Genomic DNA, 23,236 nt, shown 5'->3' on the forward strand with positions numbered 1-23,236 from the left:
AATGCCAGCTTGGTTCCAGGGGTCAAAAAGCAACACACAAACATTTTGAAACGCTTCTCAGAGTAGAGACCTTTATTGAAAAATCCATGTGCTCCTGGGAGAAGGAAGCTGCTTTGATTATTAAGAGCCTTTAGTTCATTTTACATGCATCAATCCATTTTATTTGACTGAGAGTTTGATGAGATGCCTAATAGAATCTTGACTCTTCTGGGCTCTTTAATGTATGACGTTCACAGACAAATGGGGGAATAGCGGTCGCCTCGGCTATAAATCACACAGTCCAATAATCACAAATAAAGTTGGAGATGTTGTAACGGTTGGTGTATAATAGCGGCACTTAGCCAAATCTTTTCTGATGTTATAAGGAGAAAGCAGCATGATTAAGGCAGCTTCAGAAATGATGGGTAAAATACTTATGCTGTCAAAGACTGTCTTGATTCTGTTTGGCCTCCTTTTTTGTTCCCATGGCTACTGCTTCTTTCCCCATCCTCTTTGGCTCCGCCACATTATTTTGTTCTTGAGCAGCTGTGGTGTCATCATGATGACATTAAAACACACAAACACATGGTTTGTGACTGCCAATGGGATTAAATGGCAGTGTGGGCAAGGAAACCAGAGGATTTTGGAGACAAAAAGGAAGCTGGGGTGGGGGGAAGAGAGAGAACTGAATAGCTTTGAAGCGACACAAATGTGTTTGGACAGGAGGGGTTTTCAAACATGAAAATGAAAACGGGATGAGGTAAGAAGTTCTTTTGCAAACAGAAAACTCACTACCTATTGAAAGTCAAATTATCCAGTCTTACAGGGGTGGTGGAAGCCTGGGGTAGTGCTGGAATCTCTGGCCCCATTTTCAATATATTTCTTGAGTGAGGGGTGAAAGGAAGTTGTTACACAGCATGTAACAGTTGTAATAAATTTACTGGACTTTTACTCTGATGTTTGAGGGCAGGGGTCATTTATAGCGCAATCTTAACCATGTCTACTCAGAAGTAAGCCCCTCTGAGGACATGTCCAAATTCAGATGTTTTTGAGGGGGCGTTGAACTAGATGACCCTCAAGGTCCCTTCCAACTCTACAATTATATAATTCTAATTGCATACCGGGAAATTTAAGATTGTGCAGTTAAAGTGGATTTAAGTGTTCTGTCTTCCTAGTGCAACAAACCCACTTCAAAAAAGAAAGGGACTTTTTTGAGGTTAGAAAAGTGAAATGCATTGAACTGTATGGAATGAACAAATGATTAATGCGAACGCATACAAACACCCCACAAGCAAATCAGGATGAATACTCCTTGTTGCATAACGTCTTCACAAACAAATCATTACAAGCGCTCCACAAAGACTAGATGCTGTCTAAGCTCTGTGTAAGCTTTGGACAAGCAAATCAGGACGAATGCTCAATAAATAGGTTGCCTGGAGGAGCCCCAAATTCAGTGGTACTTGGGAATAGGTACGTGGGGTTAGGAACGCAGCCTCACACATTGTTTCAGTTCCTTGCCCCTTTCTCATTGATTCTCAGTGAACTGCAGCACCTGCTTTAAAAATGAATAAAGACACTGAGCCAGGGGAGGGATGAACTCACAACTACAGCGTTGCTCCCTTCCATAGAGCCATAAAGCAGTTCCATCATTGGATCACCTGTCTGTGCAATTCTAGCTGCTGGCTCTCTGGCCTTCATGAGAATGGAAGGAGAATATTGCAAAAGATCTGTGGAGGACACCAGAGGTCCACCTCATCTAGCATCTTGCTTCACATTGCCATCCAAGGAAAACTTCTTGTCTCAAATTGTGTCTTGCAAAAGAAGCTGAAATGCAGTTTCACCTGCCCGTACAATTGCCCCTGAAAGACCAATGAAATACAGAGAATAGTGGGCAAGCTGTTTCTGGCTCATGCATGCACAATGAGAATAAACAAGGTTTGACAAGAAAACCTTTTGCATCTGCATGACTGACTATGCAGATTCTGGATGCTTTCATCTGACGATATCGTATCTTCAGATCATTCATGCAGACCATGGAACTCTTCTGTCCCTCTTTGAAAAAAGCCACAGATCTGGAGTCCCAACTAGCCCTAAGAGTGGAATAAATTACAGAGGAGCATTTAACTGTGAACCTTTAAGAACAGTGCTAAAGAGACATAAGTTGTTCTCGTTTTGAAAACAATGAATAGCTTTAATTCTCATGGACCATAGTGACCAGCCTTCCAGGATTTAACATTCCCATTTTTCCCCCTTTAATGATAAGCTAAGGAAAATCATTCTTGTCCAGTATAGAAGATCTGGGAGGAAAGAACAGAGACATCTCATTTTTCCTTTCGTCTCGAAGGGCACAGGTATCCCGTCTCTGACTTAGGATGTGAACAGATGCACAAAATAACAAGCCGGAATCTTTCCATTAACTAAAATAAATGCTGGTGTGTTCATGCACATGATCATGAGCATTGCTTATTTAAATTGCAATTCATGTTTTAGCATTTGCCACGCTAGACTATTGCAGCACTCTAGATGGGGCTTTGAAAAACATCTTGAAATGCCTTGGTCCACAATGCCACATTTTTGTCGGGAGTCGGTTGCACGAAGCATACAATTTCAGTACTAACAGACATACAGGGGCTATGCATTTGATTCTGGATTCAGTTCAAGTTGCAGATTCTGACATTTAGAATTCTGAACAGCTTTGGGTATGGATGCCAAAAGGATACCTTCTCCTGAATGTTCCCTCCCATGCACTCTGTTCAGCTTCTGATGTTTTACGTATGGCTAACCCACTGACTGAGGTTTGGTAGGTGAGAAGAACGCACAGGACTTTTTCAGTTGTATAATATTCTCCCCCAGGAAGCCCAGCTAGCTTCATCTTCAGTTTTTGGCTCATCAAGATCTGTCTCTTTTAAAACACATTTGAAGGAAGTTGAGATTGCTGTTAGATTTATTTAATGTTGCATTGAGAGGGACCAGTCCCCGTCCCTCCCAGTGATGCTTATTAGAGCTTTAAATTCTTGCCAAAAAAAAGCAGGATAATATTTTTAATACATATGTAAATGAATGCCAGTGTAAGACAGCCTTCCCCAACTTGCTGCCATCCAGATGTTCTGGACTACAATCCCCATAAGGCCACACTCTGTAGTTCTAAAGATCTGGATGGCACCAATTTGGGTGAGGCTGCCAAAAGGAGCTCAAAGCCACAGCAACAGCAAACTATGCATTTATCATAATCTTTACAAATGCTTTAAAAAATAAATATCCGGGAAGAAAGAACAGCAGAAAACAACTGCCTTGGCACTGCTCCATGACCAGGAGAAGGTAATTCGGAACCAGTAAATCCAGGGGGAAATTCAGGAGGAGGGAAATTTAGCCGTTTCCCTAGAATAGTTTATCTTCTCTATAGATTAAAAACTATGATTAACACAATGCATGATTAACTCATGGCATTTAGTGCCAATTAATGTTGTGAAGGTTACTGGGATAACTTTTTTAAAGGATTAGAGAAATGAATGAGGAATAGGTTTATCCACAGCTATTATTAGACTTAACAAAAGTTGTTACGAGACTCCTATTTCCCTACCAGAGCTGGTTTGATAAGGCCATTTCCCTTTCCCAGGGAAATGGAGTTGCGGGCTGGTCACTCCTTAGGCTGACCAATCAGGTCGGCCAGGGGGAAGTGGCGGGCTCCATTTAAGCAGCCCGTGGCTGGGAACTCGCCCCTTTTCTGGTTCCCGTTCACACAGTTCTCCCTCCCACCCTCCCTCCCTCTGGTTAGGCTCTTAATCCTTTGACCCTGCTATGGACTACGGTTAGTTGCCTGTTGAAGGGGCCTGGTAGGAATATTTTCCACTTGGCAAATTGGCACCAGCCACTTGGTTTTTCACCTACCTTGTGGCAAATCGCCACAACTTTGTAAGGTTTGGCAGTTAGACATTGGAGTATTTGGTTGGAGGTGAGGTGAGGTGAGGTAGCGGCCATCACCTACTCCTCCTATTTCAAGGGTATTCCGTTAAAGGAATCTGGAGGGTGTGTGTCCTCTGTCCGAAGCCCAGATGGGGGCCAGGGTCAAGGGACGACCCTTATCGGTGACCCTGGGGGAGTTTCTAGTTGATGTGCATCAACAGGGCTCCCCCTACTGGTGGTTAACCCTTCTGAGACTTCCTGCATGCGGGCAGGAGTCAGATATGGTCCTTTTGGTTCCAGTGCCTGAGCCAATACCACTCACATTCTGTAACCAATACAGTTGTGGCTATTTTTTAGCCCATTAACCTTAAATACTGGTGTCTGGTGTCTTTATTCCAACAATGGGGGAGGGTTTGCGGCCTTGCCACGCAATCAATTCCTCTCCAAAGGGAACTCTGTGAATTGTAGCTCTGTGTTCCCTTTTCCACATCCAGACACAAGCAGCACAGAATAGATCTCTTTTGCCCTGTGGGATCAAGAAAGACAAAGAAAAGCATTCCAAAATGCTAGATTCCTAAGTGGGGGAAATATAGGAAATAGAGGAAACTGTCTTCTATTTGCTCGGCACACTGGTCTCCCTAGCTTAGTATTTGTCTACATTGTTTGGTATTAGCTGACCCAGGTTTCAGATAACGGTCTCTCCGACTCCTTCCTGGAGATGCAACACCACTGAGCTATACCCTTTCGCAAAATAAGTAATCCAGTGGTAGAGCCCATGCTTTGCACACAGAAGGCCCCTGGTTCATGTTAGGAGTTCAGCCTACACTCGAGTAGGACCCTGGCAGAGACACATGCCTGACTGGCATGTTCTCTCCCTCCTGGTCAATCGTTCAGGAGCTTCTAAAGCTTTCTTCAGCCTGAACATCACAGTGACTGATGCCAACTGACACCGGCACACTTAGGGATCCACAAAGTTTGCGCATCATGCGCGTGACAGACCTCAGCAACTCAGCATTTTGGCTGATCTACTTTATTTACATATAAACACACGGAGCACTGCAACATGGCTCCCTCTCTCTCTAGCATCAGACAGCAAAGAGAAAAAGAACAAAGGACAATAGTCCCACTTCATGGAACACAGTAACACAAACATCCTGTTTCCGTCACTACCCACTCTGTGGAGTCAAAACATATACCGTCATGTGAAAGACAACAATCCCATGACTGCAATCATGGAGCAGGAATTCTAACAGTTCAATCCTTGGCATCTCTGGTTCAAAGTAGCTGACATAGCAGATGCTGATAAATTTCCACCACCTTGGAAATTTATTGCCACTCAGAACAGATTATATGGGCCGAGATGGAATAAAGGTCTTAGTATACGACAGCTTCCTAATTGGCAATGACTACATTTGGATATGCAAACCAATGGACTGTGTGGCACGGGAAATGGTCTCGAATCCCCTTTGTACCATTTTCTTGTTCCGAACCTGTTTCTGCTTCCTGGCAGGAAGTTGTTTCTAGCTGCTTTCATTCAGTTCTGCGTTTCAGAGTTGAAACAGACATCTGAATAAAGCCAAGGCGAGGAACATGTTCCTGCAGCTGTTTCTGCTTATCACCTTTAATCTTGAATGCACTTCAGAACGTGTGCTTCCTACGGAGAAGGAGGAGGGAGGTCTATTTTTTGCTTGATCTGAATATGGAAGTAATTTGTTGCCATAGTAATATCTTTCCATCCTCAGTGTTGTGAATGCAATAGTTGCTTCAGGACGGGGGCAAAATGCAGCCATCCTTACGCTACATGGGAAGCATCATGCTCCACTAACCTTTTCAGCTGACAGCTCTATTTACCAAGTTGTTATGGAGGCCATAGTTGTACTTGAGCCACTTCTGGGCTTCTGGTACATGACCCTGGGGTTCAGGCCAGCCCTGATTCTCCCTAAAACAGGCATGTGTTTTTGCCGGTCCTCTTCTAGGCATCTCCCCACCCCCACCAAACTTTACCATGGGAGCTATAGGCAGGTTTGTCTCATGCAATCTGGGTTTTCTAGAAAAAGCTCAGCAGTGTCTTTCCTAATCCCAGTCTTCTAAAAGCTTCTCCAAAACAAGCAGAATTTGCACAGAAGCAGTAGTGTATGAAGAAAGGGGGAGAAATTCGATCCAGTTTGCATTTAAAGGTGATCCAAATTTGCACTTTCTGACACAATATGTGTTGCATTTCATCCAGGACACCTTAATTATTGGGTACCTAAGAACTACTGTAAAGAAATAAATAGCTATTTGATAATTGGTTGCCTAAGGGCTGATTTGTTATTCTAAGTAGTTCAGGGCCCAGTCACAAGACTGCTTCAGCCTGTTGAAAATGCTCCTCCTCCTCCTTCTTCACCCAAAGGTCCCAATATGGGTTACAACATTAAATTGCAGTATTAAAAGAGTGACAACTCAAATGTCAAAAGCCAGGGTTAAGAGGTGTGTCTCCAGCATTTCTCAGAAGCTGTATCATGAGTTTTTGCAGTTAGGAAGGTGATGGGGAAATGCACTAAAAAGTACAGAATAAGTGATTGACAGGAAGACCTCTGCACCAGCAAATCAAGATGAATGCTCATTGATATATATAGCCTTCCCAGCAAACAAAGGATGCTCAGTAAAAAGCAGGAATCATGTAACCTCCACATAAACTTTGTGCAACCAAATCAAGATGAATGCTCATTGATATTTAACCTCCCTGCAAACAAATTTGAATGTATGCTTAGTAAAGAACGGGCAAAATATAACTTTATGCAAGCAAATCAGGATGAATGCTCAGTAAACAAGTTGTCTAGAAGAGCCCTTAGGTCAGGCTCTATGAGCTAGACCAGGACACAAACCTTGCCTTAACCCAGTTATGTATCATCATGTTTCAATAAGACAAAAAAATAAATAAATTATGGCACTGCAAGGTTACCCTCTACCACCTCCCTACTCCCTCACCCCAAACAAACAGAGCAGGAGGCTAAACTCAAAACATTAGCTGGTTATCAATATAAAAATATCAATATAAAACTCCACCTGGTATGCAGGCTGAGACCCTACCTGCCCGCGGACTGTCTCGCCAGAGTGGTGCATGCTCTAGTTATCTCCCGCTTGGACTACTGCAATGCGCTCTACGTGGGGCTACCTTTGAAGGTGACTCGGAAACTACAACTAATCCAGAATGCGGCAGCTAGACTGGTGACTGGGGGCGGCCGCTGAGATCACATAACACCGGTCTTGAAAGACCTACATTGGCTCCCAGTACGTTTCCGAGCACAATTCAAAGTGCTGGTGTTGACCTTTAAAGCCCTAAACGGCCTCGGTCCAGTATACCTGAAGGAGTGTCTCTACCCACATCGTTCTGCCCGGACGCTGAGGTCCAGCGCCGAGGGCCTTCTGGCGGTTCCTTCATTGCGAGAAGCAAAGCTACAGGGAACCAGGCAGAGGGCCTTCTCGGTAGTGGCGCCCGCCCTGTGGAACGCCCTCCCATCAGATGTCAAAGTGATAAACAACTACCTGACATTCAGAAGACATCTTAAGGCAGCCCTGTTCAGGGAAGTTTTTAATGTGTGATATTTTAGTGTATTTTTGGTTTCTATGGAAGCCGCCCAGAGTGGCTGGGGAAACCCAGGCAGATGGGCAGGGTACAAATAATAAATTATTATTATTATTATTATTATTATTATTATTATTATTATTATAAAAGCAGTCTAAGCAATAATCCTACATAGTATAATGATTGTTTCTAGAATGCGTGCTCATTTCCCCTTGTATTTTGTCTCGCTGAAATGACAACTTCGAGCAAGCAACTGCACTGTTGGTGAAAGGAAGGGGTCTTGATTAATGGTGACAATTGTCAGGAGCTGAACAACAACCACAATTGGTTTTCTTTTTTAAAGGCATCAAGATGAAGATTGACTCCCGAAATTATGTCTCAGGGGAGTGTAGCAAAGACAGCGTCTGACTGCTGAATGTGCAAGCGCATAGTCTCTAGAATGGAATTCTTGCCTCAAGGGTAGACATGGAAGTCAATGGGGTTGCACCACTTACTGTATCTGAGAAAAGACTTCAAGGCTAATAAGTCACTGTACACTTCATGCTGGGAAAAAAATGCCTGCCATGAAAGCAGCAACGTCAAAACGCAATACACCTGGGGAAAGAACAAAACCAGCATGGCCAATTTATAACTCCAGGAGGTTGATTTTTCCACCAGTGGGGAATGATTCTTTTAACTAGCTTTGGAAGGGGAAAGGGTTAACAGGTGGTGACTGAAACTGAGTGCCCTTTCTACTTCAAAAGTCCCCCCCCCCGGCTTATGATATATTTTCACATGATTATAATATATTATCAAATTGGCAGCTGGAGACTGCCCCCAACACTGGGCTATTATGAAACTGAGCACTTCACTTTACACATTAGTATAGGATTGTTCCTGCATAGCAACACACACACTGATGGATAAATAATTTTTTACATCTGAAGGAATGGTCAAGATTGGTTGCATTCAGCGCCAAATAACAGTCACTGCCACCCTCCTCAAATTGCCTGTTATTCTTAATTATCTGGGTTTATTCTCTTTGTCCATGTTGGGCTTAAATCCAAATCAAAACCAACCACCCTGGGGTGCCTCAGGGTTCCGTCCTCTCCCCCATGCTTTTTAACATCTATATGAAGCCGCTGGGAGAGATCATCAGGCGGGTTTGGACTGGGTGTCCATCAATATGCAGATGATACCCAGCTCTACCTCTCTTTCAAATCAGAACCAGTGAAGGCGGTGAACCATTCTTCAATACAAATGTAAGAGGCTCAAGAGTCATGTCTTCCTTTGCAGCTGGTTTCTTCTTCATGGATTCTAGGAAGCAGACACATCCCCATAAAATAAAATATTGCAAAAAGATACAACAACTGCATTTCAAGCCAACGAGAATGCATTTGCTTTTAAACTCACTTCTGAACAAATCCTAATTCTAGGCAGCACCTACCAATTTCGTCGCCCTGCATATGAACTAATGTTTTAAAGAGATAAGACTTGAGAATGATGTAAAATTATGTCTGAAAAACACAGCATTTGAAAAAGTAAATATTATTTTTAGCATAAAAAAGCTTACGCTAATGCATTGCTGAGACTGAAGAAATAGGCAATTTAAAATGTATAAACTCAGCCTGAATGAAGCTGCATATATTTAGTTCAGGTACGGAAAAGAAAACAGAGCCATTAAGTATTAATGTAGTTAACTCTTGCCTGTCCAGGACAAGACAAGATTCAGTGGACAGTTATTGGTCATGGTCTTTCTTACATCCCCTTTCTAGATGTAATCTGGTTTTCCATTATCTCTGATATGCATCACGATTTAATACTCAAAACTTTACAAAGCAAGTCAGTTGCCTCAATTGTCCTTCCTGATTTCTGGAAGGGTGCCAGCCCCTACCTCCTTGCTAGATAATGGATGTTGATTCATGGTCACCAACCAGTAAGTTCACCTGCAGCTTTCCTCTACGTTTTGTGCTAATGAAAAAAATTACATTGCATAACAAGAGATAAATCACAGCTTGCTGTTCGTACTACCAATTGCTCTCATTATCTAACTATAAATTAATAAGGAGTCTTAAAAGTACCTGAACAGAAGGCATGTCTGCATGGGGTCAGCCTTGACTTTTAAACATGAGGTGTTTGGACCACTGTATACACTTGTAATAGGTTCTCAAACATAAAGGTGCTTGAACACAGAATAATTTTTGTCTGTGGGCTGTATATAGAAATGAACGGGAGTTGTACAAGAACACACTGCCTCTTAACAACAACAACAACAACAACAACAACAACAACAACAACAGCCTATAAAAACGACCATAACATTTTGTTCAGTGTTTGTTTTCTTCGCTCTTACACTCCAAAGATTATGGTGCAAATTATGTCTGCTGAGGACCTGCAAGCTAAAATTCAAAAATCAATATTGCTTTATGAAGGGGATACCATTTACTTCAACTGCTTCATATTATCCTGAATAAATAGGTGTTGGGTAAAGCATATCCCTGAAGAAAGGAAGTTACAGAGTTACACTTCCAGCTTTGTCTGTAATCAGTGGAAAGATGGCAAGAGCAGTAATGATTGCCTGTGGGAGTTCTAATTGCTCTTACAAAGCTCTTGAGAAGACATCTGTTGGATCAGACAGCTGGTTCCACATCCTCTTTCCAAAGATAACCAGGCAGATGACTTTGGGAAACCCAGAAGTAAGGCATCAGGTCAACAACCCTGCCCTATCTTTTGTGCTTAGTAGATCAGACACACCGAGGTTCATTGCCTGTGAACAAAAAGGTACCACACAACTATCATAGCATTGCACACCACTCCAATCTCTGAGCAATGTGAGATTCCTAGAGTTCCAGCGCTCACCCAGGGTTTGTGTTTCCTTTTGAAAATGAGGTACAGCATTGAAGATATCCTGCTTTATCACTACCCTAAGGAGTATCAAAGCGGCTAACGATCTCCTTTCCCTTCCTCCCCCACAACAAACACTCTGTGAGGTGAGTGAGGCTGAGAGACTTCAGAGAAGTGTGACTAGCCCAAGGTCACCCAGCAGCTGCATGTGGAGGAGCGGAGACACAAACCCGGTTCACCAGATTACGAGTCTACCGCTCTTAACCACTACACCACACTGGCTCTGTCTGTCTGGAGACTGTGGTGTCTTTATGATTTATGGTTTATTTACACATATATACAACCCAGGTGTTGGGAAGAGGCAGTACCTCAGGTGGGGGAAATGTCATCCTCCTTCTGGGGTCACTCAGCCTTCACCGGTGACTCCCAGAACCTGTCAGCATGTGGCAGCAGCCACATCCTGGGAATAGCTTTGACAGGCTGGCTAAAACAGGTGAGGGTAGTCAATGGGTCACAAACCCTTGGTGAGTTAGAGACTTCCCTTGCATGCGAAGACAGGCTCTGGCGATTGAGTGGATGAGGCCAATAGTGTGTCCAAACAAGGTGGTTTCTGTATGTGCTGTAGAGGGAAGTGAGGGGCAGATGGGGCTCATCAACCTGGGAAGATAGCCCATCTAGGAGAAGGAAAACTCTGACCCTAAACCTCCACTGCCCTGTGGGATATCTGTGTAAACAGGAAAGGCTAAGGAGTAAACCTTACACAAATCCAGAGTGGAGTTCCTAGGATGATTGGATGGTGCCTTGGACTCCTCTTTCCAGCTACTCCTGCAGCCCAGCTGGTGCCAAACATATTGTTCTGCTTTCCTTTGGAACACATCTCATACATATCATTTCCTTTGGAAATACATCATCATCATACCGGTTAAACCAAGAGTGGGGTCCTGTCATCTGGGCAGCCAGGACCTCCATCCACACTAGCCAGGCTTCCGTCCCAGGGAGGCCATTTTGGTGTTGCTAACACAAAGGGTTGACTTCACCCCCTGAGGTGTACCCCGTTTTCTGATGAAACAGATGGATGCAGGTGCATTGCAATGTACAACCTGAGTCTATGATGGAGGGGTTCACTGCACTGACACCCCTTGTTTCTCCCATTTCAAACAGAAATCAAACATTTCTCTTTTTCTCTAGCTTGCAGCTTTTCTTCTAGGTGGCATCACTACCCAGACTCTGGTTGCCACCCTGCCCTTTTCTGTTGAGAGAGGGCTCCCAGCCACCCATTCACCATCTTGCACCAAGCCCCTTAATTCCTCGTCACCTCACCAGAAAGCCATCGTGGCTATTTCCTGGAATTAGAAAGGATATAGTTTATAGTCATTGGTAGACCTGTGCTGTATAAAGGATGTCTCCAAATCTTTTGAAGCAATAAAGGGACTGTCAAATGAAAGAAGTATAGAACATGAGAGAATAAGACATCATGTATTGTTTTTACTTCAGAACATTGTGCTATTTCTTCACCTTGGCAGTTAGACCTGCTTTAACTGTGGCATTGCTTTCATTTGCATAGCGAATATGAGCATATCCACATCCGCCAGATAGATTCTTTCTTAGAACCAGTTAAACCAAAACATTATTTATAGGAGGTTGGCTTGGTGTTTGGGATGCTGATCTAAAATGTTTCCATTCCACCAATTCCCTCAAGGAACTTCTGGCTCAGCTAATGAATTTTCTTAGCTTGGATTTCCAGGCTTTCAAAGCTTATTAGAACAGACAAATCTCTTTTTATATAAGATGCAAAAGAAATTCATGCCTCAGTGCAGCGCAGTCAAAACAGGCAATGCCAATCCTCACAGCACTCAAACAGGACAGAGCTTCCTTGAAATGAATGTGGCTTTTACTGGCTGAGCACTATGAGCACCACAGCCTGAGCATTTTTAGATCCACAGATGTTTACATAAGTGACATTTCCAGCCCAAGAAAATGCCTGACTACCTCTGTGCAAAGGTGAATATTTTACAAACATGGAAGCAACCTTTAGGGAAAGTTTCTGAAGAGCATGTAGTCTGGCTTGTTCGCCTTCCTTCCCCTGTCACTTCAGATAGCCTCAAAAGGCCAACAACCCTTCCTCCCTCTTTTTTTTGTAGGTAATTCTTTGAAAGCTTCTCTCCTGCAGTGAATTTTCAGTAAAGGCACAGATGAAATATCAAGAGTTTCCAAGTCTAAGACAAAATATGGGGCTTTGACAAGTGTGTGTGTGTGTGTGTGTGTGTGTGTGTGTGTGTGTGAGAGAGAGAGATATCTCCAAAAAAAATCCACATTTTCAAAATTGGAAATTATCTGATTTTTTAAAATAAAAAATAGTGCTTCAAATTGAATGGAGATATATATTTTAAAGCATATAGGTTAATAATCAGGAGCCATTGCTCTATGGCTTATTTTTTTTCTAAGAAATTTGTGTGTGTATCTATTGGAATTTATCATAGCTCCTAGGCCTTTAATGCCTGATGCTGGGGAAGTCTACACTGAAGCTTAGAAAATATTTCACCAGAGGTGCAATTTTCTTGCAGTGAATCTTCTTTTGAAGCTTGGCTATAAGCAATTTCTTCTCAGGCTTAGAAATTGCCCATAAACTGTTATTCCTAATATGCCTAGGTTGTGAGCTGTCATATTACAAATACGCTTTACCGGCAGCTGCTTTTTATAAATTGAGGCATATAGAAGAGATACCAGACAATTCAGTGCTGTGTGGCCATATTTAATCTAAAATATTTAGAATCTGATCTCTCAAATTTAGCTCCTTTGAGAATCCAACGCCTCTCTCCTATACAAAGATGAACAACAATAATTCCTTTGATCTACCTCCCTCAGGTGTAACTTGCAGTGATTACATGGATCAGATGTGGAGTTAGCTAGCAGTAAACGTACATGTTTTCTTCATATTCATGAATTCAAAAGCATTACTCCAGCAGCAAGCCATTTCAATGCAGTTGGAGCCAACCCCTACTGGCATCTATTGTACTGGCAGTTCCAAAAAGAGCAGTGGGGTGGGTGGGGTGGGGCTGAGGTATTGACCATCCTTAATCAGGAGCTATCCAACAACTGATCTTAATGCAGACATGCCAGCACCCAACCAGGGCCAGTCCTCCCATGAGGTAGAGCGAGATAGTTGCTTCAGACAGCAATGCTATGGGACAGTTGCCCTGGAGTGCAGTAGAAGACACTCTCCTGCTGTCGGTGTCAAAGAAATATTCACCCGCCAGGCTGTTTAGCTTCTGTACATGGAATGTAGGAAGGCACTATCTTGTGCTTTATCTCAGGCAAGAAAAGGTCTTGGGTTGGCCCAACACCAAGCCGTTATTCTCCTTTAAGATAGAAACAGAATAGTACCTCTGGAGCCAGATTCAACTAAGTTGCTGTGCCAACACAAGAGGTCCTGCTTTCACAACAGAACTTTCCTTCATCTTCCTCCACCCCGTGGGCCTCTTTGTCCTCTCCAGATCTGCTCAGAAGGGTCAGAAGAACCCCCACAATGGGCATTTCTCATTTCCCCTGCCCCATTTTCACTGGGACCATTGTTGTGTCATTGGCTTTCTGTCTGGAAAGCTGGCAGGTGGTAGTGATGGTAGGAAGATGAACAACAGCAATTGGCAAGGTTGACAGTGGGGAGGGTGACTCACTGAGGGAGGACCCAATGGTGGGGGAACCAGGGCCATCTTACCCATAGGCGCTAGGTGTGTGGGGCATCTGGGCACTGGGCTTTCAAGGGCGCCAGGCCAAGAGCCCAGGACCTGAGAGTTGAGTCCGTGGAAGAGCCCTCCCATTGGTCAGAGTGCCATGGCGGGTTCTTCTGCTGTGGGCGGCTCTGCACTGCGAGTTCAGGGGTGACCAAGCCAGCGAGACGCTGAGGTGGCCGGCCAGCTCTGCTCTCCTGTGTGCCTGGGACTGGGCAACCTGGGGGGGGGGGCAGGGTGACGGGCAGATCTTTGCACCCTGGTGCTTCATATGCTTAAGACAGCCCTGGGGGGAACCAGGTTGCCCAGGGGCATTCACAACCTGGGCCTGGTAGTAAAGACACTTGCTATGTCAACTCCAACCAAGGAGAGGCTCCTGTGGTCTTTACACTCCTTGAACACAATGGAGGCTCTATAGTACTTCTAAGTCACTGAAAATCTATTGTCTGTTCACAGTCTAAGACAAATAACTACCTGGAAGAATAAGAAATTCTTATTCGAATCAACACAGCATGCTGTTTGTGCAGATGGACTTTTACTACTCAGATGTGAAAAGGTTTGCTTCTTTCCAGAAAGGAAGAAATCAGTCAGTACGGATGTGACTCAGTGAATTGGTACAGAAGTGCATCTCATATACCGACATCAACCAAGAGAGGAGAGGAATAAATAGCGAAAAAGAGGAAAAAGTAGCTGCATCCCATGAAATCTCATTTTTTTCCACCACTGCTTAACACAGTTTTAAAATGAAAAATCTGAATGAGTATACCTTGGGTCCTTGTATTGTTCCATTACATCTGAATATTTGTCTTTGGCAATAAACTTTATTGCAATTCCTTATGTATAAAATTGAGTATTAATTAATTAATGGAACTATTCCGCTCCAACAGGGAGTTGTTCAAAGCAGTTTACAAAATACAAAAATAATCAATAATACCTAATTAAAAATACAATTATTTATTATTCATTCAAGACAGTTATATACCACTTAATCATTTGCATTTCTCAGCAAACAAATCACGGAAAATGTAGCATTAAAACTTTCTCATTAAAACTGTCACTAGCTTAACATGCCTTCTGGTACAAGTAAGTCCTAGTCACTCACTTGAAGTTCAGCAAGGTGGGTTTCTGTCTAATCTCGTCTTGAGAGGGGGAGTTTTATAGGACTGAGCCCACAAAGAGAGTTTTGTGTTGTTTGGATTTATATGGTATAAAAATGTTGCTGCAAGATGCAAAAATAAACCCAAGTCCCAGTAAACTTATATTAGCTTCCAAATGCTAGTCCTGATGAACTTTATGAAATAAACCATGTTGCAAAGTTCAGTAAGAGTGTTTACTCTGACCTTTGGGATCTCTAGAGCTCAGTCCAAGAACCTATGTTTAGATGTCAATCCTAAAACACATGATGTAATAACATGCTTAGGAGGACGCAGGCATCAAGTGTTCTTTCAACAGTAATGATAATCAGAGTTGGCGCACACATATTTTTGGGGTTAGGAGAAATGGCCTCCAGGTCAAAGGCTTATAGGCAGATTGTTTCTGTCTCATTACTCCTCTTTTTAGAAATTCATTAAGAGCGTGTAACCCAATAGTGGTTGAGTATCTCTGCTATGCGACAGGTCTAGTCTACAAATGTTTGTGCCATAAGGTGTCACAAAGCCCTTTCTTGCATTGCTAAGGCAGTTAAGTGAAGGATGGGCTTTATCAGTTATTTATTCCTAAAAAAGACAGCTGCCTATCAACCCTGGGCTAGATATTTATGTGGTTGTCTGTTGTTGTTGTTTAGTCATTTAGTCGTGTCCGACTCTTCATGACCCCATGGACCAGAGCACGCCAGGCACTTCTGTCTTCCATTGCCTCCCACAGTTTGGTCAAACTCATGCTGGTAGCTCCCAGAACACTGTCCAACCATCTCGTCCTCTGTCGTCCCCTTCTCCTTGTGCCCTCCATCTTTCCCAACATCAGGGTCTTTTCCAGGGAGTCTTCTCATGAGGTGGCCAAAGTATTGGGGCCTCAGCTTCAGGATCTGCCCTTCCAGTGAGCACTCAGGGCTGATTTCCTTAAGAATGGATAGGTTTGATCTTCTTGCAGTCCATGGGACTCTCAAGTGTCTCCTCCAGCACCATAATTCAAAAGCATCAATTCTTTGGCGTGGTTGTCTAGTGGTTCCTTAAAAACTAATAGCTAGAGAGAATGTGTGCAAGATATGTGGAGCAAGTGACGTTTTACGTTTCGTTTCCCTTTGATCCCATCCATGTGTATGTACCTGCAACTGCTGACTACACTTCATACATCTGAAGAAGTGGAATCTAGTCAATAAGAGCTTATACCATAACCCAAAATGGCTAGATCTGCTACAGTCTGCCAGGTTCTCTCCACCCTATAGACTATTCAGCTTAAGGTGTATCTCCTCAGGGTGTGAGCATAAATAGGCCAAAGGTTATTCCATTATTCTAAAAGCCTTGTGTTAATTTTAAAAAACAAAAAAGCACTTGAGAGGACTGCGTTATTTTAACCTAAATGCCTCCGAGTTAAAAAACAACATACATTTCTTACTTGAAGACAGAGTTGCTATGGCAATTTGATATTTAGCAGCAGCATAATTGAAGCAATTTTTGTTCATTACTGCTTTATGAAGAAGTCACACCTGCACCTGAGTGGGCCTAAATAACTCACCACTTTCCCTTTCTGTCCCAAACTCTTTTGTTGATTGCTATTTCAGATTCTGTAGGCTCCTTTCTTTGATGAATGCCCCTCTTAATTAGCATAATTCCTGTTTTCCTAGTGAAATGTTCTGAATAGACAAAATATACTGTTTCATATAGACTAAAATGTGTGCCTGTGAACACACTTGTATACACACATCTATAATGCTGGCATAGAGACTTCTGTTAGATGCCGGCGAAAGCTTATTTTATTAGATTAAAAGTGCAGTATTCAACATTTTCCATCTCAAAATGTATACATATACATTCCACAGATGAGAAATTAGATTAAAAGTATCAAGTGGATGAAAAAGAAAGTTTCAACACACACCTCGTTTTCCATGAGGCAGCATTTGTTATACCAGTAATAGAAAAAAACACAGCAGCTTTGTTCACACAAAACACACGCTACTCACAGATTAGCATGGCATGCTAAGGCCACTCTGTTCCCTCCTCTTCTCCACCATGGTTGGTATGGCACATGCTTCTCTTTTTCAGCTAGCTGTAGTTCTTCAGTTATGTCTGACCTGTGAAATGCACTTAATGATGACTATAGTGTATCTGAACAATCCAGGGTAATTTACCACAGTCCGAAGGTGGCTTGCTTGAACTAGGAATAGTTCAAACTAACCGCAGTTCAGACATCATGACCAACCATAGTTGGCTGAAAACAGGAGGAGACCCATCTCTTTGCAGCTGCAGTTAGAAATGAGTGACTGTGCCAGTTTTGGCTTCTCTCATTTTTCCAGTCTCCGTATTTCCACATCAGTTTGTGATTTCCCCCTCCTTTAAATCCTCATGAAGATTCAACGGCATTTTAGTGCAAATTTCTCCTTCTACATACTTTGCATGTAATTTCCCCTAATAAACATCTTTGCAAAACCATTTACCTAATATGATGTGTTTTTGTTAGCTATATTTTCACTAATATGTATATTTATATGACATTATAATACAGTGGTACCTCGGTTACAGACGCTTCAGGTTACAGACGCTTCAGGTTACAGACTCCTCTAACCCAGAAATAGCACCTCGGGTTAAGAACTTTGCTTCAGGATGAGAACAGAAACTGTGCTCCGGTGGCACGGCAGCAGCAGGAGGCCCCGTTAGCTAAAGTGGTGCTTCAGGTTAAGAACATTTTCAGGTTAAGAACGGACCTCCAGAACGAATTAAGTTCTTAACCTGAGGTACCACTGTATAGGATTTCCAATTTTGGATGCTCTTTTGACTGGAGAACTGCACTGCTAAATTCAGAGAAGTGTGAATGTCAAAGGATAACTGTGTTTTGGTTTACAAATGGTTTCAGGAAGTGTGGATTAGGTAGGCTTGCACTTAGGTGTGAACTGAATCAAATTTCCTCCTTGGAGGAAAGGAGGAATACAAATGTAGTAGTAGTAGTAGTAGTAGTAGTGGTAGTAGTGGTAGTGGTAGTAATCATCATCTTCATCTTATGTAAATTCATAAGACGTGACTAGGCATGCACAAACTGGACCAGAAACTCAAATTCTGAACCAGATTTGAGTTGATATTTCCATGCTTCTTACTTTATCTAGGAAGATCTAGTCCTAGGCTTAAAGAACTATATGAGGCGTTCCATACACCCAAGACTCATTTCAAATGGCAGCCCCTCCTCTTCTTTGGAAATAAGTCCAAAATCCCACTAGACACACTAAATTAGCTCTTTGGGTCTCAACTTGAAAAACAGAGTGGGGTAAGACATCAGCCCTATACAATATCTATCAATCACATGGATTCCTACCTCCTCCAGATATCTCGTTAACAGGTTACAAATTCCATTAGTGCCACTTGACAAATCATTGCCAGAAGAGAAGCCTACCCGCAAACAATGGGTATATTATGATTTGTTCTTACAACAAATTCAATTAGGTCAAGGCACTTTTAGTTCCAGTTTTAATTTTATATATGTAGGCCTGGAGGAATAGAGGTGTGCGCAATATAGCAGATGGGAGCTCTGATGATCACGAAGACATTTAGGACTAAATACAGTTCTGATAGGAAGGCCATAATGTCAGCTATAATGATTTTTAATTAACACTTTTGGAATACATTAGACATTTTCCATCCATCCAGCAAAGATTATTTTTCCACTTGAATTCTGCTCAAGAGTCTTGCTTCAGGTCTTTCAAAATCATGATCGGGGAATAATAGCAGCCTCTGCATTTCGAAATACATGAGTGAATAGACTGAAAGACTTGCACCCAAGCAGAAATATGCAAAAGACTGAAATACTCATACAGAAATATGCTGTTTGAATGTCAAGGCTTGTGATTCTGATTGCTTTGCTGCAGTTTTGGGCCTGGGTCTGCTGGATCAGGCCAGTGGCTCATCTAGGTCAGCATCCTGTTCTCATGGTGGCCAACTAAATAGGTCAGCCAAGGATGAACACCTGGATAAGTGGAAAGCCGGGAACAGGCTATCTCCACCACCCAAATGTCCCCCTGGACTCAGGCACGGGCACAACCCCCTCTCAAGGGTTGACCAAACCATCGAGTCCCTGGATTCCTTTAATGGAATACCCTTCACATAGGGATGGCGAGAGCGTTCTCCCATCCCTATCACCTGAACCAGAGCCTATCTGCAACCGTTGTGATGATTTGCTACGCGGCAGGCAAAACCCAAATGGCAACAGCCAATCAGCCAAGTGGGGGAATTCCTACCGTGCCCCTGTCCCAGCGACAGACAACACACAACGGCATAGCAAGGTCAAAGCACAATTCACTAAAAATAGGGAGAAGTGGGCGGGTGTTCCAAATGCATGAGCTGAAAGAGGAAGCTCTGGGTCACGTGCATGGGCATAAATAGGTCCCTAGAACTGTTTGGACTGCATCCCATTAGCCAGATTGCACCCAGCTACAAGGGACCTACCAATCGGGTGTTGTGGCTGACCAGTCGTAGCCACCCACAACACAGGGTGTCAGTTTTCCAGGTCTCACTGCAATACATGCCCTCTTTAAGGGAGGACCCCATCTACCTCTAGCTGCAGCGGCAGAGCATAGCCATCATAGCTAGCGGACTTCAATAGCCCTCTCCATGAATTGGTCTAATCCTTTTAAAAAGGTAATCTAGGTTGGGGACCACCACTGCCTCTTGTAGGAGGAGCAAGTTCTATAGTTTAACTATGTGCTGCATGAAGGAGTTCTTTATTTATCCTGAATCTTCCACCGTTCAGCTTCATTCAATGTCTACAAGTTCTAGCATTATGAGATCAGGAGAAGAACTTTTCTCTATGCATTTCCTTCATGCCATGCATAACTTTATAAATTTTTATCACCTCCCCTCTTACTCGCTTTTTCTCTAAACTAAAGAGTCCCAAATGGAGCAACCTTTCTGCGAAGCTCAGTCACTCCATCCATTCATTTGCTTTTTTTTAAACCTTTTCCAACACTACAATATCCTTTTTTTGAAGTGAGGTGACCAGAAATGTCCAAATTCCAAGATCCCAAGAATTCCAAATTCCAAGATTTTCCAGAAAATGCCCTGAGATATGACACATAACCATGTTCTGCTTCAATGCAGGCCTGAGAACGTCACAAGGAGCTATTATTTCTTCTTTCCTTTCTATTGATATTATGTATTTATTTCATATAATTAAAGAATGGGGAAACAAAACAAAATAAATACAGCGAGCATGCAAGATAAGGCAAAACAGTAATTAACCGAGTCTACCAAATAACTAACAGAAACACTGAGGATAGTGGATAAGCAAGAATTAATTAGCTATTATATTTATATTTGAGAGGAATTCAGGTGGAAAACCAGGATACTGGCTGGGCCCAAAATGATTTCTAGGCTAGCCTTGAGATCCACATTTCAATCCTCAAGGCCGGTTCTTGCTGCCCTTCTTCTCCAGGTGACATTGTTATTCTGTATTTCTTTCATGCCCATCCCATCTTTCTGGAAACTTCCTTCCAATCTCAATCAGTCATCACTGTCTGTGGAGACTTGACCCTGCACTGTGCCTCTCAAAATGGAGCTCTTCTTGAACGAAATGGAAACTATTTACCGTTGACTGTTTTCCAGCAGTTTGCAAATGACCCAGGCCAATAGTGAAACAAGCTTCCCTCGGGCAGATCAACTGGTACTTAGAGGTACTTTTAGAGATGCCACTGATTACGACACATATTTTTAATGCAGTTCTGAAAAATGTGCAGGCTAAGAGACTGATCCCTTAAAAGGTTAAGCAGAGTATGGTGTAGGAATTGTTTTGCCACAGTACTTATCTCAAGAAGTCCCAGCGGAACAATGCCTGGGCACGGATCGCTAATTGCCGAACAAACCCATACAAGGGAAGATAAAATGGAAATATGTGCTACAGAACTTTTAGTAAACTCTGTCAGATTAAAATTGTCTTCTTATGTTAGTAGCAGACCTTGTGGTACACTGTTGTACACCAAGGTAATTTTAGACTTAATAGTTTTATTAAGGTGGGGGGGACTTGCTTTAGATGGTAATGCAGGTTGGGGGACTTCCTTCAGCCCAAGGGCCGCATTCTATTCTGGGAAACGTTCTGAGGGCCATGTGCCAGCAGTAGCTGTGCCAGATGCAACAGCAGGCAAGTCAATGGAGGTATGTTTTGTACTTGTACAGTAGCTTGGTTTCTGTTGGTTTCTGCTCTCTTCACTGTGCAGCGAAGTGCTTGTCACGAGACAGGTGTTTACATTCCACAGACAGCATTGCTGTTGGGTTTTTTCCCACGGGAAAGGGAGACTGGATGTGACGTACACTGGTTTCCTGTTTTTTTCACTGTTCTCAGTCAGTGTGTTTCTCTCCGTGCTTCAGAGGAGAGAGGATGCCTTCTCTGCTCCGGCAGAGGCAAGATGTTTTTCTGTAATCTACCAGCTTTGAAATGTAAATAAAGCAATTAAGAGTATGTGCACGTATTCCTCATCATTCCGCTGTGCACGGGACGCTACAAATCAACAGTTTCTATACCCCCTCTTCTATCCATTGAGCCTCATTATCAGAGGTCAAGGACACATTCCAGTCAGGAAAAAACTCTTGGGGCATGAAGGAAGGAGCAAGAGGGCAGACTGCCCCAAGTGTCCCTGTTTTCCAGGGGCAGTCCCGGATTTACAGAAGCCATCCCAATTTATTATTTGACCCCAGAACGTCCTGCTTTTCCTTAGGACGTCCCTATTTTCAATGGAGAAGTGTTGGAGGGTAAGGAGTTATCCAACCCCTGAGCCATCTGAATGCAGCCCTGAATAGGGAAGGTTTTTGTTTTAATGTTTAATGTTTTATTGCGTTTCTAGAGTAGGGTTGCCATATTTCAAACAGTGAAAATCCAGAGCTTTTTAAAAGTTTTGCCCATAGTTGTTGATTATTATTATTTGCAAAATTGCCATTTTTGAGCTATTTTAATGGAAAATTGGCAAAAATGCCACTGCCGATGTGAGCTGCCATACGTCAGGACATTTTTTTTCCACCCGATTTCTGCCTGGACACTGCTAGAGACAGCAGTATTACATGTATGTCCAGGAAATTTTGGGTGTATGGCAAACCTATTCTAAAGTGGCTGGGGCAACCAGATGGGTGACATGTAAATAGTAAAATTCTGATGGTGTTGATGTTGATGATGGTGGAATAGGATGTCCCTATATTCATTGGCGAAACATTGGAGGGTGTGGCCTCAGGAGAGTTATGACAGCCAGACAGAGAGACATGGAGGGCTGCATTTCACCCCCAGATCTGAGGTTCGCCACCCCTGTGGTACATAGCTGTCAACTTACAGATTTGAAAATAAGGGACCAGCAGCCTTGAAAATAAGGGATCCGCAGCCAAAATAAGGGACCTGAAGCCTCACCTGTTCCAGGCACTCCAGTCTTCCTGTCCTCCTGCAGTCTGGTCAAACTCATGCTGGTAGCGTCAAGAACACTGTCCAACCAACTTTGTAACCAGAGGTTCAACTGAATAAAATCTGAATCACATGCACCACAAGGCCTATGCAGCCTCAACTTAAGATGGCTCCCCGGCCTGGCTTTGCACTGCAAAGTTTGCAGCAGCATGTGCAATAAAATGGTGTCCAGCATTCAAAAAACCCCTCAGCTTGCATTAACTAGCCACACACACACAGCCTCCCCCCCTCGCCACGAGATCGCCAGTCACCCACCAGCTCCTTTCTTTTCCCCCATAAGTCAATCGAAGGAGCCTCCAAAACAAATTCAAAAGCCCCCCCTCCCACGAGATCTCCTTTCCCTTTCCCCCACCATGTGCCCCCGCTCCAGACAGACCTTTTTGCCGGCAAGGGTGAGTGGGCCGTCGATGACGTATCCATCCGATTCCAATCCAAGCACTCAGCACAGGTATGTTCAACTTCTGAGCCCCTCTGAGCCAAAGGCAGAAAGCCCAGCCAGCAGCCAAACGAAGCCTCAAGGAAAACCACTGTCACCTCTCCGCTGGGAAGCGCTGAGCAAAGGCGAGTCCCCAGGGAACGCAGCCGATTTGATCAGCACAAGGCATGCAAGCTCCACCCCCCAGTCGTTCTTAGACTTCTTATTGGGTGAGCAACACAG

The sequence above is a fragment of the Podarcis cretensis genome (assembly GCF_951804945.1).
Source record: "Podarcis cretensis genome assembly, chromosome: 4".
NCBI classification, from domain to species: domain Eukaryota; kingdom Metazoa; phylum Chordata; class Lepidosauria; order Squamata; family Lacertidae; genus Podarcis; species Podarcis cretensis.